The 18,638-nt window shown below is 39.6% G+C and overlaps 1 pseudogene; it reads right to left on the bottom strand.

The window, feature by feature from the left end:
* Positions 1-2,372: 2,372 nt before the first annotated feature.
* The window catches only part of LOC138028565 (dedicator of cytokinesis protein 11-like), a 93,177-nt pseudogene continuing 76,911 nt past the window's right edge, over positions 2,373-18,638 (bottom strand).

The following is an 18,638-nucleotide window of genomic DNA, read 5'->3' as shown; positions in this document are numbered from 1 at the left end:
AAAAAAAAATTCCTCTAAGTTGCCAAATTGCAAGAAAGGACAAATTACCAGAAACGAAGCTTTGCGGGAACTAGCTGGACTCAGCAGACACGGGAAGTTACAACTTGAAGAACAGTTAGCTGATGAGCTGCAAGCTCCTCAATCGCATGAAGCCTCAACTTCTTCTTCTTGTCCCGTAACTGCCCATGTTTATTCCACACCTCGTTTACAATGTCCTCGTAAGAAAGTGTTGGCAAAACCATTCTCGAATTCAGTTTTGGTTTGATAATGTTTGACTTTTACCACGGCAGAGGCGTCACAAATTTATACTAATCCAAATCCAAGCTTGTTTGCCTTAGTTGTTTTGTCTCAGAAATGCGAAGGGAATCAGATTTCGTTTAAGATTTGAAACACCACGTTGTCACGTAGGCCACGCAAGAGATACGTTCTGTTGATAACACATAACAGGAAGGACTGCACGGTAACATCACACGTACTTTTCCCCTCTCTTGTCACATAATATTGGGGCTTCCACGAGATGATAATGAAGATATCGATATCAAAGCCGCGATACGATACAGTCTCTAAATCGACCCCGCGATACAATAACAATATCGAGCATTTGTGAGATCGACAACCCGAGGTACCAAAGAGGAAGACCTGCAGCAGTGATTTTATTTTTCATTTTCTTAACATTATAAATGGTTCAAAAAGAGCTAAATAAACTATGCTTGCGCGAGAATTACAAAAAATGTCGAAAAGGGATACATCATTCTATCATGCAATTTCAATATCTTGTTCCAATTTTGCCATTCGTATCGAGAGAACAAATACCGTGATTCGCCGATACATAGTTGATTCAAAGCAATTGCATTAAATATCCTGACCAAGTGATATTTGTCGCGATAAACGGCGGTCAATCAGTAAAAAATCTACGATAAAAATAACACCAGAAATCGCACAGGTAAAACTTTAATTTGATTTTTTTTTACTGCACACAGTGATTGATTTCACCCGCTGGGCTGGTGTATGGTTAGTAATGATCTTTTCACGCCCTTACCGTTAATTTCTTCTCATTTTCCGCACGTACATTAGAACGTTGCACAAAAAGACAAGCACGGATAGATACTAACTTGCTATCCGGTCCCTCGATGCGCTTAGTTTTTGTACACCTTTTTGTTAATGAAAATTGATTGCAGAAATCTTAGAGCTTTGCAAGGAGGCATCTTTTTAAGCTGTGAAATTACCTTAAGGCAGTTTTTGCAATTGGGAAAAAATTGAGAAAAATAATGGTATTTAAATTAAAACACTATATCAGAGTAAAAGTACGCGTCTTTTTTCTGCGATAAAGTCGCAAAAACGTAGCAATCTGAGCGAACAATTTCTCGAATTTAATCGTCGGTGAATAAAAACGGAAAGTGTAGCCTTTAACATAAATAGAAAAATCAAAGCAAAACCAAATCAATCAGACTAAAATTCATATAATGTGTTTACCAAGTTTCAAAATTGAACATTTGAACGCTTGGGAAGATCCTCAAAACTCAAAGGGTAGTTGGAGAACACTGAAAAATTCTCCGGCGTATTTCACGTGCATAACGTTTGACTTTCTATCTTCAAAGGAAAACATTTCAGTCAATTCATGAACTTTGCAACTGTTATATTGTCTCTGGTCTTAAAAGCATGTTGAAAGATCGATTTTTCAGAATACTCAGGCGGTAGTTTCACGAATCGCTTTTGGAGATTTCGAGAAACAGGTACCTATGTGACACATGCAGGATCACGCTGTTGTTGTACTTAAGTAAGGAACTACATTTTTCGGTTGATAGACCATTCAGACATCACAATCTTTACTCTCTTGCCAATGTAATGTAACTAAACTATCGGAAGATGGTTTAGAGGGAAGATCTTTGTAGATAGTATAAAATTCAAAACCTTGGGCGATATTTGCAAATTACCCCGCGGCAACCAACCAAGATCGACTTTAACATAAGTACTTTAACCTTCTTTTCCTATATTCGATTTATAATTTTAGACACAGCTTTCGTTCTTATTGCATGAAAGGCGACACAAACCAGATTCATCCATCCACTGATATAACAAAAAAAAACCCGCCGGACCAAGGTAAAAATGACGAAAGCTTATGCAACCTGTTTGAATAAAATACAAAACCACAAAAAAACCCCAAAAGGTGAGCAAAATCACCGATGAACGCGAATAACAATTTCACACGCCACGGTTCTCTGGGAGAAAGGAAATCGCATAATCACATCCACTCCTCAATGGATATTCAGGAAACCTTAAAATGACACAAAATTACACATAATATCCGCCGATGTTAGTTGCTGAAAATACAACTCACCCCACCCGTCCACCCTCCTGTTGTCTCCCTTCTTTTTGTAGTTAACTCGACCGGAAAAACTTTCCCTATACCGTAATACCAATGAGACAGAAAAAGAAGAACTGTTTATCCTTGGTCCTACGATACGAAGAGTTCAGATTCATCCATGTTTTGTTGCCTTTCCGGTTATCAAGGGGCAAAAGGGCTGAAGTAAATGACCAGTCTTCAGGTACAATGTACTACTAATAAGTCAACTCCACCCATCCCACAGCCTCCACAAAACATCGTCCACACCATATTTGCCTGCCTGCCTCCCCAAGTAAAATGATCACGTGGTACGAATAAAGGCCTTGCACTGAATGAGCAAGACGGACAGCAGCTCACCTTCATCTGTGCAGTCGCTTGCAAAACAGTGTGGATCTTCTTCGTTAGATCTTTAACTTCAGAGGTAAACGCTGTATGCTGAAAGTGAAGATAGAAATTCCGAAAACATCAGCAAAGTGAAATGGCAATGTTCCGCGGAATCGCGCAGCTTTGTGAGAACTTCCCAATGGACATACATACATAGGTATAGAATGAAGATCAATTTACAATAATCTACATTTGATGCTAACTCCAGTGCAGCTGAGAGGATTAAAAAATGGTTCATTGAAACAGAGGATAACTGTTCTTTAGTAAGCGTTAAAATTCCCTGCTAGTAGAGGTCTCTTTTCCTTTTGCGTTTGCTGGGCTGACGAGTACTGGAAAAGACACCTCTGCCATCGGTCGAAACTCACTGCGTTGAGCATGCACGGCGGTTACTTAGCGACCATACCCTCACGTGATACTTCATGTTGTGTGGGCTCACTCAACAACAGCGGAATTACTATAAAGGAATGCGCAGGATGGACGGCGGTTGGATCAAAATGAATTTCGATCCACGGCAGAGGTCTCTTTTCCCGTACTCGTCAGCCCAGCGAACGCTAAAAGAAAAGATACCTCTGCTAGCAGGGACGTATTACATGATCTTGGTCTTACTACTCAAAAGAAAGAGAGAGAAAAAGAAAATACCTTCATGCCTTTATCTTCAGCAGCATAATTCTTCAACGCCTGGAGGCAGTTATTGACAGCTGTTCGGTTTAAACCACTAGCCATAAGCTTAGAGACTGCCACAATGACCTATCGATAAATAGAGACATAAAAAGCAGCTCTCAAGGCGTGACCACAAAGTACACAGGATGGCATAATTGAAGAACTGGTAAATCATTATTTCGTCGTAATGCGCAAATGCACAGAGTTAAGGTGAAATGAAACTAAGTTGATAGTTAATCAGTCGGTTTATTAAGACATAATTATTTTCATGGCTCAATTTGACCGTCAGTGACTTTTGACAAGTACACATGTGATATTCCTTAGCTATCTTTACAGGGTTAGTGCACATTGTGTCATTCATATAAAGTAAGCATGATCAAATCAAATCACAAATCAAAAGACGTTATTTAACATGGGACACATATTTGCATCTTGTGTACTCTACCACACGGCCCAAGAACTACAAGAGCTCAGTGGACAGAAAGCCCAAATTCAACAACAGTGTTTTCTTTATTTTTATTGTAGCGGAGCTCTACTATGTCAGCACAGACAGAAAACAAGTTAATTGAATTGATTGTTATGAGTACATCGATATCAGCAATTAAACAAATGAAGCCACTTTGGCAGCTTGCCTTATTAGTCTTGGCATGCCTATGTTGTAATAAAAGTATTGAATTTAAAAACTCAAACGAAAGACAATTTCGGTGAAAGATGCGAAAATATTGAACACGAATAACTATGCTAGTGTAGAGAAGACACTGACTCGCCTCCTCCCCGAGTCATGCTCTCTTCCATCTCCCCACCCCCCTAACCCGAAAACAAACTTAAATGTAATTGTAAATAAATACACAAAACGATAAATAGGATTGCAGACGATATTACGTCTCTTTTCAGTTAATTTTAATACAGCAGAGAAGCTCAACGTTTCGTAAAGTGCAGGTGCTACAAATCTTAGTACCCCAAGCGAAGTGTCTGAAAAAAAAAACGGTAAAAACAGCAAAAAAATGTTCCCCAATTTGCATTTTTCAGCTGTATTTAATTTAAAAGCTGAAAAGAAAACCACTTCGAGTCGCAAGCTGTGAAAGTATTGCTTAAAATTCACTGAGCAGGGACAAAGGGGATACTCCCAGCTCAAACCCTCTCCCCCCAAAATAATAAAGAAATAATAAAATAACAAGCAAAAAAGTCAACTAAAAGCAAAGCATAATGTCTTCTAGATTGTAGATCCTATTTGTAGGGCCGATCTCCAAAGCAGACTATTCAAACATCACTGACACTAATGACAAAAATCACCTGCCTGCGATTCGGCAAATACAGACAGAGCTTTTTATCAAGATCGCCCACGCGCGAATAATTGGATGATAAAGGAGAAAGATCTTTGGTCGCGACAAATGAGTGTGTAATTTCATTCAACACGGGAGGAATGATTCGGTTTAACAGGTGAAGCCGATTTTAAAGTGAACCAGCAAAAATTCATGCAAACCGGGAAAAATTGGTTCCTAACCTAAGTCGACTAAATTTGCAATTTGACTTCTTTTATTTCCCTGGGAGGACAAATGAATGCTCTCTAAAAATGCTAACAAAATGTTTCTTGTTCAATTGGTAAATAAACAACTCACATAAGTGTTCGCGTTTATTTGCAATTTCGCATTATAAGAGTTACATAAATCAAGACTTTGAGATAAAAACAGGAAAAGCTATAATACAGCCGTTTTAACCCTGGTAATCTGGAAGCAAAACAAGCCTTACAATTTACTTTTGCATTCAACATACTCCCAGCAAAAAGTACTAATTACATATGGGAACATATGAAAGGTGAAGAAGTTTGTTGACGGATCACTTCTCTCCCTGTAAAACAAGATCGTCTTTTTAATTTCTAATTTTTTTCTTTTAATATGATGACATGAGTACAGTGGTGCAATGCAAGGGATAACGTATCGATACTGAACTATTCTGTATATGCTCTGCTTCGGCTTGTCTTCGACCGACCCTGGCAAAAACTTGGAATTTAATCTACGTGAAAGTGAAGATTGACTGGAGGAACTTGCTTTTACTAGCCATTTGTTCTCCTTTTTTTCAAAAAAAAAATGTAGCTTATTTATATACACCTTTTAATATTTGTTTATGTTGTCTTGCCTTGTTTTACTGGATTTCCGATAAACGACTGCTCGTAGTCTCTGATGGTCCGTCGAATGAAGCCAAATTAATCTATGAGAACGATTTGCTGCATACGACACGAAGTCGACGATTCAACGTGCAAATTTTAGTTAAACGATTGCATTCCCGAACCTTTACGACAAAATTATGAAAGTATTAAAGCAGCAAATTGCGCGAGTTGCAATGTACACAATGGATTGATAAGGGCCTTTTAGCCGTGATCAGAAACGGAAAAATGTCTGAATGGCAAACACTGCATAGTATAAATGCAACTTAAAAATTACGCTGTGCATTCCACAAACCAGAAGAAAATAATGCAGCTTCGTTGGACATTCTAAAATAAGCGCTGAATATTGTAATATCGCACTTACTTGCCAATGGACTCGATCACAACCTTGTGCTCCAGAGAATTCAAAATTACTTCTCATCAGCAGATAAAGAAACGAACAGGCCTGTGACGAACAAAGATCCCAGTAGTGAGTATTTCTGAGGGGATGAATGTGTTTTGAAAAAATATACTTGATTGCGCCTAGCTGTGCCATTCATGACCTTTATGACAATTACAAAAATTAACAACACTTAATGATTTCAGGCGTTTTATCTAAAATGACTGCTAAAATATCACAAATAGCCAGATTACGTTTCCTTGCCTTAAACCACGTTGTACGACTTCAACTGTCCGAAAAGATCAAAGAAAAAAAGGCGATGAAACGTTGCTAAACCCTCAAAGCATCAGTTGTGTAGGAACCGAATGTATTACAATGTTATTACCTAAATGACATCTACCCTTTGAGGGGCATTATTTGTGAAATTAAAGCATGCTTAGAAACGCTTGCATTGGTTGCTCACAGAAAAAAAAGGTAATGGAAAGTGACAAGTGTACAGCTCTTAAAATCTGAACACACCTGGTTCCGCAGACTTTTCAATTTCGAGTTGCAGCAACTCAGGATCTATTAAACAGAGAGAAAGACAGAAACAATAAATATGAGGTGGATTAAGACTAGACCATGTCAAACCAGAACGAGAGAGAAAGTATCGCTGTTTACATGAAAAATGCCATTAACATAGGAGTGTTGCAATGAAAAAGACGAAAATGAACAAGGAATGGAAAGCTAAAACTCCGGCAGTGCTCACAGTAAAAGATTTCAAATACAATACATAAAAATAGAATTAATGTGCAGAGTACATTTAACAATTATTCCAGCAGCGCGTGACATCAGACAATAGAGAAAGCGCTTAGTGGCCCATTTGATGAAAAGCATCGGCAAATCCTTATTTCTAACGGTAAAATGTTGTTTCCGATAAAACGTTAATAAGACATTTCAAAAAATTAGCTAAGTTTAATAAGCGAATAAGCTTTAATAAGCGAATAAGTGTCCCCCTGCTTAATATCACTCAAGTCTACGAACAACCCCTCCTGTAAAAACTACCTGTGACGGAAACCAGTATTAAAGTTAACACTATTGGCCCGTTTATGGATTCGAACCAATCACCTGGCAGTATGACCACTTCTGATAAAAGTCTTCACACAGAACTGAGAAGTGCAATAGACAATCTACTCGCGCCCAAGATTATGGACACCACCTGGAAGGCGCAAACCCGGTAGACCGAAGACCACTTAGCGGAGAAACATCTATCCCAGCTTAAACAACTAGATATCACCTGGGGCGAAGCGCAACACCTTGCACACAACCGACAAAAGTGGAGGCGATTGATACTGGCCTTATGTCCCACCGGGGACGAAGAGGCCTAACTAACTAACTAACTAAGTCTACGAATACAGACAATTAACATAAAATAGTGTCCCTATACTCTGCTCACGAAGGAGAGATTAACAGCTGCATTTAACCCAAACTAAATGTAACGCTAACCGAAATACTTCCCTCATTGTTTGAAAAAAGTAGCAAAATGGCTTGGACTCACGTTAACAGGACTTGACGAGTTAGGGGATATTTACATGAGACCGGCATGAATTCGTATCGGCCTTCACACACTTCTTCTTATGCGTTTACATGAGACCGACCTGACCTCGTCTCGGTTGCGGTCTGAGTTCGTACCGTTCTCATGTAAATTACAACAAATCTCAGACGGGGTCGAGGAATTTCAAGCCAGGTATGCTTTCGGGTCCGCCATATATTTATTAGACAAAAGATATCATTTTGTCCCGAAACCAGGCACCAAGCATTTCGTCCCGGTTTCATGTAAACGGCTGCAAAAATTTCATACCGGTACAAGTTCATACCGGTCTGAGTTCGTTCGGTCTCATGTAAATAACACCTTAGATACTATATGAGAATTGGTCGCGCCTCTAATTGCGTGCATTTCTGGACATAGGTGACTTACATGTGACATTCCCCTGGCGGAACATCTCAGCCAGTCCAATTGGTGTCAGAAAAAAGCTAATTCTGACGAGTTAAGACTGGTTTATTTACAAGGAACAAGGAGTTTATCGAACAAAACTCTGAAAAGAGTGTTATCTCTAGCCTGCTTCAATTAACTTCTTATACTAAAAGAAAAGATAAAAATACAAATGAAGTTGTGGGCATCTTCAAGTTCAAGAAGTTTTTTGCTTGGCAGAGAAGGGAGGGAGGGGAGCGAAAGGAGGGAGGGGGGGGGGGGGGGGAGGTGAGGAAGGGGGTTATAACCGAAACGAAAAACCCAAACTGACGAAGGGAGGAAGTGCAAGTCGGCAAAAACCGTGCATTTGAGCCATACATGTTCAACGGCTTGGAGTGGGCTTATCGCTTATCGTCAAAGAAACTTCCCGCTTAACTTCTGTTTACAGGAAGATGGGCTACAAAGCAAGAAAATCGAGAAAGCTCCTCGCCAGAGTGACAAAATTCCGTTCTTTCCTGAACAGGGAATAGTCTTTTTTTTTTCAAAATAAAGGAAAATTCTACGTACCTCGCGACAAAGATCCCCACAGTAACTCGCACTTCCCCTGTATAAAGCGGCTGGAAACTGTGGGTAAGGTAATGAAAGAGTGATGGAGAATGTCAAAGACAGAAATATCACAAAGAGAAGGCAAATCCCCATTATCGAGCAAGCGGCTCCGCTTATTTCCCTTCCGTTAATAGTCATGCAACCGCAACTTTCACTGCAATTCCGAGGAATCTGACCTACAAGCACTACGCGCCGAACTGTGAATGCATTTTGGCTTCCATCAATCAAATTTCCGAACATAACCTCGAAGATCGACTCCGCCTCCGGAAAGTGGACTGGACTTTTTGTTTAGTTCACAGCTCCAATACCATTATGATATCTTTTTAGAGGTTCTTCAGTAAAAAGATTGGTACAGATTCCGTCACTTTTCATCGGCGTCGAGTTCGAATGTACGAATGAACCGTCGGAAAGATGCTGATTGGTAGGTTACGTCACGCATCAATTGATTTCGGCGTCAACTCTCGGCTTGGCGTCGGAAGTTATGAAGCCAAACCGAAGTTTGGCCGTGCCATTCCGCAGAATTATGAAAATTGCAGTGGGTCTTTTGTCCTCTCCGTTACTTCTCCTTAAGTATATTTTCTTGGCAGACCTGTTTTGTTACACACCCAGAACGAGTAAAAGAAAATAACAGAAATGCAGACACATTAATCGTGTTTTTCCCCCTCCCACAATGCTGATGCTAACACATTGCAACCACCTTGACGATCAGACATAGTTTGACGTTACTTTGGTTGGAAGAAATTTGAGTGTAGCTTTAAAGGTAACCTTTACGGCTAAAATGAATACATGGGTGAAAGTGACTTGAAAGTAATTCAATGGCAACGTTCCACCCCACGACTTCCTGTTAAGATTGCACCAAATTGCCCGCAAATTGGCAAGCTAATTCGAGAAGACTGAAAATCACACGTACTGCGCTGCGACAAACCGAACTAACGAGAAATCGTCACAATTATTCAAGATGGCGTCTCCGCGAAATTTTGAAAACAGAAATACGGTAAGCGATTATGATATTTATTTACTTTGGTTACAAATGCATTCTTCGAAAAAAAGTGTAAATAAATATGATTGTAAAACATTATTTAAAGTGGTTTGAAGACACTTTTAGACTGGTTCCATGTAATATTAATCACACCTGGAAAATAATGAAAGATTTGATCTTCAACCAATGAATGTGATCATTGAAAGTGTGGCCGTTCTTTTGTTTTCCAGCCGCTTATTATGCAACTGAGAGGGAATATTTTTTCAAGGATACCGTAGCAACTAACACTGGGTTCATATCGTTATAATGGAAATACAAATGATCAAGTTGCAGTTCTATAACCATCACATAAGACTTAAAATGAGCCACGATTTCAACAAATGTTTATGTACAGAGAGAAATGAAACTAGACAGGACTGAAACTACCAAGCAACCTTGATCGGCACTTGGCCACGCTACTTATAACAGTGTATGCTGACCTTGTTGATGTAAGATCTCAAGCTTGCAAATACATGTCTCATCATGAATTCTGATTGGGGAATCTGAAGGAAGCTCAACAGTACACTGAACACCTGATAAGGAATAATAATATAATAACGCCGATGATGATGATGATGATGATGACAATAATAAACAACAAGTAAAATAGCCACAACACACAACCAAAAACATATTTTTTTACGTTGCGTTCTTACTGGCCCAGCTACTGAAATTCATTACTGGAGGCGCCAATTCAAGCCAATTTCCTTGGAAAGGGTCGCTCAATGTGCTTTTAGGGTTATAGTAAAATTGCATGATCGACCGTTACTTAACAGGACCTTGAATTTACCAATACTATTTTTCCCTTTCCAAACTCGTTATTTAAAAAAAAGCTCCATTTGCTAAAGGGAATTTTTAAGAAGCAATTCATTCCGGGATCTTTAAACCAACCAAAACACAAGGCACCCGAATTTCCAACGTAACCACACTCAAATTTGAAAGATATTCCAGGCGAAGAGAATGAAATTGTCAAGTTTCCACAACTTTCCAGGTTTCCCATAATCACAAACAACCCACGACTATGGGCCTTACATGATTTTATGAAAGATTTCAGGTGACGATTCAGGGGAACGAGTAAGTAACTAAACATACCTTCTTCATCAAAATATTGTCACCCTCATCTTGCTCCAGCTGGAACTAAAGCAGACAGGAAGGCCGTGAATTTATGTATTCTTGGCTTGCACTCAGGTGATTAGCAGGCCATGTGGTGTACAAAACAAATGCAAAATGTCGCTCGCGTTTTGCATAATACTAATGTTCAGTACACCAACGTGGCCATAAGTTACAAAATGCATGAAAAAGTTCATGCGATGTTTTATTTATTATAATTATACTCAACAAAACCACTCCATCGCTTTTTTTCCATAGCAACTTCCACTCTATAACCTATTTATGCAGCAAGGTTCCCATAAGGGTCTCACCCAAGGTTTATTTTTTGGCGAGCGAAGCGACATCCCAGTGGATAGCTTAATAAATATTAACAAATATTAATAAAGCCAATCAAATGCTTAATGAATCTTGCAGCCCAACGATGGGCTTACTCAGTAGCAGGTTATGAACTGTAAAATTGGGGATTGGTGTTTACGGGATACAAATGATGCATATAATACTACCCAAATAAACAAAGCGGGGTGTGAAACCTGGGACTTCCGGGTTCCACGTCCTGAACACTCGAATCAGTTGGTCACGTTGCCTTGGCAGTAAGGAACTTAAGCAGGAGACGTCTTTAAGCCACAGATAGACACGGAAGACGGAAGTAAACATTTCTGTGCCTATCAGCTTTTTCAACTAATCACCTCTAATACAGAAAAACATACTTAGCAATATAAAAGTGGTAGAGTCAAGACAAAATAATGAGAAAGGGGCTTACTGTATGACTGACATTCGTTCTTTCACTTACCTTAAAATGACCGCAAAAGAGTTCAATCGTATCTAAAACAATCAGACCAACTTCGTTCGCCAGATTACCCTCCAACAGGACTCTAGTTTGAATGTCCATATTCAAGCCTAAAGAAGACAAAGAAAACAAAGTGTGTTACCCATAGCTACGTCTTAGAGAAAGAATGCTATGATTTGAAACAAGTCGATTCAGCATAGCTACAAACTTTATTCATCAGGAAATCGTCAGAGCCTAAAAATCTTCCAAGGTGTTTGAATCTTGCGGATCCAGTTCCCCATTCACATGTTATATAATGTTGCGTTATAATCTTTCTATCTTAGGTGGACTCGAAACCCTTGTTGGAGAGGACAACGTTTTGCGCAACTGTGGCGAGTTGCATTCGTCACGTTTAATTTGATTGGTTACATAACTCATTCTACAATAATAAAACGATAACTAGTGATCCAGAATCCGATGCAAGATGGTACCTGTGTCCCCGTTCCTCGTGATTCCCTTTCTCACCAACAGTTTTGTGAGTTACACTTCTGGGCCCAGTTGTTAAACTAACCTTTAACCACAGGTTAAACTAACCTTTGGTTAGGCCTAACTGGAGGTTAAATTTCCTAACCGTGAGTTTGTTAACTCGCTGTTAGAATTGCATTGTTCGAAGCGCGGTTAGACAACAGGTTAGCTAACCTCGGGTTAAGCGCGTTTAACCCGCGGTTAGCATCCCATAATAAACTATTCGTACAATGTTGCCATGGTGAGCAAGTTGCGAGCTCTGCAAAATGGCTTCCTAAGCTATCTCACGCAAAGCACGAAAACAACAAGATTGGTAATAAATAAAATAGACTCTCGTCGAAAGCGGTAACGAGCACGCAGCTCTTCATCTGTGAAATCGTCGATTTCACACTGAGTTCCGGCTCTAAATCTCCTAAATCACAATCTCCTAAATCACAAAACAACAAGTCCGCCATCTTTATTCCTGATTTAACCGGAGTTTAACAATTTAACCCTGCTCGCTCGGTGGGTTAGATTTAACCCACCGTTTAGCCCGAGGTTAGTGTTAACCTTCCGTTGAACAACGCAACTAACCTGCGATTAAAATTTAACCTCCGGTTAAGGCAATTTAACCCGCTTTCGAACAATCGGGCCCTGGTGCCCGCTGCTCGAAGCCTGATTAGCGCTAACCGTTACTTAAGAGGTATCACAACCTATAGGTTTCCATGGGATTTAACACTGGTTAGCGCTAACATGCTTCCAGCAACACTGGCCTGATGGCTACAAACGTTATGAAAAAGACCGATATAAAGAAAGAAACCCAACGGTTGCCAACCACCAGTAGTAATTCACTTCCAAACGAAGTTTTCAAGCGTTTGTGCCTAGCGGTGGTCACCTGGATTACCCTTGGATTTTTCTTGTTGTGAACTGGCTTCCCGTTCTTAAGAGAAATTCAAACGAGCCCAAATTATTCTGTAAACTAGGCTACCCAGTTCTCAATAAAAAAAAAACAGAAACCAAACAAACAAAAGATTGCCTAGAGATCATGAGAAACGGAGAAAATACGGTGGCATTCAAACCTGACGTTTGCGGATCACCTATGAAGTGGCCCGTGATATAAAATACATCATAGCAGCTAGTTTTTACCTCCACTGCTTGCCGCTCTCGAGTGACGGGTCTTTCCCTGGTTGGATACACCCCCTTGGTATTTCTGTTCAAGGAACTGTTTGGTTGTTTCGCTGTTTGTGCTGCAACACAGTGTGTAAGTGGAAAAAGAATCAGAAAGGAAGTCACCATGAAAAGAAAACAAAAAATGAAAGGTATATGATTCAGTGATGATGATTGGATTTTAGTGTCAGGTTATCAGATATGTCCAGAAATGCACCAACTTGGACGCAAACGTATTTCACTAAGCGTCACATAGCTCTTCTCCCCAACTTCAACATCACTTATGTCTCGCAATACAGAAAATTAACGTCACTAAAAGTGTCCCCCAAATGCTCCTTGTCAAGTAAAGATAAACAGCTGCATTTACCATAAGCTAAAAATATCGATAACCTTTACCATTCCCTTAATTATTGTTGGAAATAGGTAGCAAAGGCTTAGACTCAAATGGACACTTCGTATTGGATGCCAAAATTGGGCGTGCATCCAATTAGGTGTATTGCTGGACATAAGCGGGTTATCAGGTTGATGCAAAAAGGCAAACTGATGAACCAAGGCAATGGTGTAAAGATATTTACGAAAGACGGTTGCATTTAGTGTTATGACTGAATCACAATGTATCAGAGATTTAACAAACGTTTAAACTGTCAGAATATATAATTACACTGATGTAATGGAATTAACACGTTGTTTTAACTTGGGCGTTCTCGAAAATTAGTTGCCACATATTTAAGAAGTCCAATCTTAGAAGAGGCAAAATACGGCGAGTATTTTACTTGTTAAACTTTAAAGATTGTAAGGTCAATGAAATTTTATCTTCAAATACCTGGTCTCTTTCAACAGATTAAGGTCGTTATCATTTATAAAGTTACACCAGGAAACACAACTTGCAAATTAATGAGAAAAGAGTACGACCCGTATTCATACTTTGCATTGTGCAATGGACGCCATAACGCTTTGAGGAAATCAAATTCCCTGTTAAAGCACAAAATGCATGAGGTTAATAGGAGATTACCACAAAGTGGATGTACGCAAAGGTATTAGACGTTTGAAGTTCATTAGACGTGTTTAGATTAACGTAGCATTGCGTTTCTGAACATTTAGCACAGACTAAGGCCCGTTTTAAACGTCGCATTTCACATGTGCCGAGTCTAATGCAAATGAGAAAAATCTATTGTTTTCGCTCATTTGCATTAGATTCGGCACATGTGAAATGCGACGTTTAAAACAGGCCTAAGGACTGTGTGGTTTCGGCGACCTTTAATTAATTAATTAATTAATTAATTGAGGATTGTTCAATCTGGGTCATTTACTGAAGCGAATAAACTGCATCACATACACCTTTTTCCAAAATGGCCGTCATTTAAATATTTTGTTTTTATTCAAACTAGCCCATAATGCCTCGTTCTTAAGCTTAAAATTCAAAAGAATATTTTGCCTTGAACAAGGCATCAAGGTCTAATTTGAATAAAACTAAAGAATATCTAAAAGACGCCCATTTTGGAAAAAGGTGTATAGGCCCCGTTTTATAGGGAACAATGTGGATCAATCGCCCACAGGAGCTACCCTTGGTGAGCCACTTTATTTTTTATTGCTTGCAACATGGCGAACTATATATGACAAACAAAAACTCCGCTCGATTCATTTTTTTTTTCTTTTCTCGCCATTTGAACACTTTGGCTCAACTTGGTCACTAAGGTAAGGACAAAGTGAACTAGCTGCTGAAGTTAACTCGCCACAAAGGATAATCAAGGGTAAATTGACTCAAGGGATATGGATCTATGGTTAGCTGAAATTAGGCAATGGGATCAGTCTTTAAGTCTGTAAAGTGTAAATCGTTGGAAAATGTGTTTCTGTTTATGTCTTGGGAAGGTCTTCTGACAATGGAGTGATAAGCGAGAAGCGATCGAGTTCACCGTTTCAGTCATGGAAAGGTAAAGCAAGATGGACAGTGTGCGATTAAGCGTGAAGAAGTTACTTGATGTCATTTGCTGCAATAGGTTTTGAGAAGTCAGTTCACGAATACAAGAAATTTTAGTTTCAACGCAATTTTTTGTCATGTTTCACTATGGTATACCTTTTTTTATGATTTACTTTATTGTTTTTCTAAAGAACGCCTTATAATTATGAGCTTTAAAAAATAAAATAGACCCGTGAAAATAATGATGTAAAAGTGGCCTGGTGCAGTTCGGAGCACAATAGGTTAATGCAATCATTTCTCCGGATACAGCTACTCTTTCGTACCCACATTAAAAACCTTTGACTGGTTTCGGAGCAGAAGGTCTGTGAATTTCGGATTTCCAGCTCTTCTAAGCAATCCCAGAAGTCTGAAACACTAGTGCTTCGCAACGGTTGGAAAATACGCTACTACGACTTCGCGCTTTTAGAAAAAGAAAGAAACGGCCAGAAGGCCTCGATGGAGGGTGGGTGTTTAACATCTTCTGTTATCTCACCTCTGAGCAGTGATTTTCTCTTTGCCTTGATATCTGAAGTGCTTCAAAGCTAGTCTAAAGCAAACAAACGACAACCACCATCAGTATGAAACTGTAGCTCACGCCGTCTTGGTAATAGTGCAGTGAGCCAGTCGCATCAACAATTTTGGACAAAGATCTCGGGACAAATTCCGGCTTCAACATCATTTGACATTCGCTCCCAAACAATATCTATTGAATTGAAAGGAGGGGCATTGTACGGAGATTCTAATCTTTTATCACACAAACTGTGGAATAAGCATTTTATAGTGGCGTGTCACATTTTTCCGATGAATTTTGTCCAAGACTGTAGTTCAAGAACCCAGCAGCACATCTCACCGTGCACACAAAAATCTCTGATGGTTTAAAGTGCCCCTGTAATTAAAACATCACTTCCTGTTTTTCTTCAGATTTTGAAAAGGTGTTTGCTTAACATCTGATTGGCAAAATTTCGAGCTTTGATTTTTATCCAAAGGCAGTTTGCTTTGAGTGTAATTTCTGGATTTCACGGTTCACCATTACTCACGTTCAAAACTGGCCGATTGGACCTCAGAGGGTTGGATCCAGGGAAAAGTGACGTCAAAGGCTCCCTAGCTTAAAATTTCAGGGAGTGAATGCAACTTATTATATATGCAAAACGCGAGTTTAAAAGTCTGAAAGCCCAAAACTCCCTCCGCATATTTCTTTCATGAAAATACACATCAAGACGCACTGAAGCAAAGGATAATTTTAAGCAATCAAAAAGTGTAACTTACTCTAACAAATCAAAAACATCAATTATGGCAGCAAACTTGGCGTAGTTCTTATCCTGCTGCACAAGGTACAACACTGTAGGATGCCAATAGGGACGCTTAAGAGAAGAAGAAAGAATCTGCCGCCACCAGTCGAGGATTACACCTGATGGAAAAGATAAGTTCAAAAGTTATCATTTTATGTCCCAGCTGTTGCATCGACAAAAAGCCCATGATTTTCTGGTACAACAAATTGCCTTAAGGAAACTGAGTTAGAGATGACCTTAAGTTGCAGTGTCCAATTAGCTAGTGACAGTACTCTTTCAGCTTCAAAAAAAAAACCTTCGAAAAGTAATCCGAGAGGAAAATTCAACAAAGTTATATTAGTAGGAGCTTTATCGACGGTTACCTTGTTCTAAATTCTTTAAGATGTATAACGCACACAAAAGTAGTTCCTTGGTCTCATCTTCATCTAGTGGTACCTGCAAAGCAATCTGGGTTGCTTCTCTGAGTGGTTGCGCTGACTGTGGTGTAAGCGAGTCACTGGGGCTCTGTTTCATGGCTAAGTAGCTCGAACTTCGATTGGAGTCAGGGCTGAACTCACTATTAGGGACTACCATGACGGAGGAGGTCTGGGACGTCTGAGTCTGAAGGGCTTGGTTTGATAGGTCGTGCTTGCTGCCATGGAAACGAGGTGCGTGGTCCAGAAGAACTGAGAGGAGTGGTAGGTAAAGGGTGCAAATGCGGGCTTGCTTTTGCTGTTTTATGTGTACAAAAATTCGGAGACAATTAGACCATACACCCCTACTAAGTAGTCAGAAAATAATCACAAACGTCACCCTACGAAGAAAGAAATTAAAGAAGACTCCTGCCCGACATATAATATGATGCCTTGCAATAAAAGCCGAGGTTCTCGACAATGAAACACAAGTTGCCTAGTCGTTTCCTTTTCCTACAATCACCTTGCCATTTCCGTGTCCATGATTCATGGCCGTGTACCAGGACTCGCTTTGAACCTGAGGCATGCAGCAACTCGGAAATGGGCTATTGCTTTGGTTTTGCATTACTTCACTCAGTGATTGGTTCAAAGTTCTCGCGCCATTTTTTCAACCAATCAGAAGTGAAACCAAAACCAATCGTGGCTCACGCGTGCACATTTTCCCGCGCTTTGTGTCGGCTAGGTCTAATTACTTCGGGTTTTGATTGGTTTACTGGATTGTCTCCGTCCTTTTTGATTGGCCAAAGTAATTACTTCAGTTTTCGTGTTTTAACGACACTCGATTGAAACTCACTCTAGTATCTTACCTCTCCATCGTAGCGATCATCCAGTTCATGTTTTACCAACATGTTCCTCAAGACCCTAATCGCTAATTTCCTTATCAGCCGCCCCTGAGTAAGTGCCGAGGATATCTGGGAGACAAAAAAATGGGTAGGTACTTGGTGTATTTTTTTTTTCTATTGTTTAAATTTTTTTGAAACAAGGTAAAACCTTCAGTTATTATACAATAACCCTAATCCTAACACTGAAGCTTTTACCGTCATGTTTAGATAATTTTAAACAACAGATAACCACTAAATGACAAATACACCACGTATCTTCCAAAGAATACTTGAGGCAGTCTAGAGCACATGACATGGAAACTACAGCTTTCTGTGTCACGATGTTTCTTAAACTAATGATGATCAAGAATTAGTAAAGTGTGCTCGATCTCTAGCAAAAAAATATCTTTTTTGTTGTACTGATTTCCCAGAAATATCAAGGAAAGTGAACTTGTGGGGTGCGTTCGGGAGGGTATCATTAGACCAGACGCAAAGTTGAACACAACAATACGGTTTCATAGCTCAACATTTTGGTAATGCACTTGATACAATGGCCAAAGCCAAAAGTGGTCAAAAGACCATTTTCATAAATGGCGACCACATTTACATTATTTTGTTCTTACATAAATTAGACCTACTGCCCTCAATTTGAAAAATTCTTTTGAAATTTGCTAGTCGTAGCGAAGCTACAAAGGCTTATTAGCAATAAAACAGAAGAATACTTTCTTTGGCCGCCAATATTAAAGAGGTCTATGGCACGAACATAGGGACTCTACAATTTTCTAAGATTTTCTAAAATTGAATAATTTTGTATGAAAGGCCAAGAATGAAAGCTCGTTTGAAGCTAGATACAGGAGATTACCCCAAAGTAGCATTACCTTCCTCACCAGACTAACCAGTCCACATTCCAAATGACTGGCGTCCTTGTAATAAAACGGTCTTCATCAAAAAACCTTAGGGGGTGGGAGGGGGTTTTTCAATCACTAATGATTTCCTGCTTAAGTAGTAAGGTGAAGTCTGCTACGAGCCTAGAAGGCTCATCCGCCCGGCGCATATCTCCGGATTC

The sequence above is a fragment of the Montipora capricornis genome, chromosome 13, assembly GCF_036669925.1.
Source record: "Montipora capricornis isolate CH-2021 chromosome 13, ASM3666992v2, whole genome shotgun sequence".
Taxonomy (NCBI): domain Eukaryota; kingdom Metazoa; phylum Cnidaria; class Anthozoa; order Scleractinia; family Acroporidae; genus Montipora; species Montipora capricornis.
Note: the sequence above shows the minus strand (reverse complement) of the source record. Positions and strands in the feature narration are given on the sequence as shown.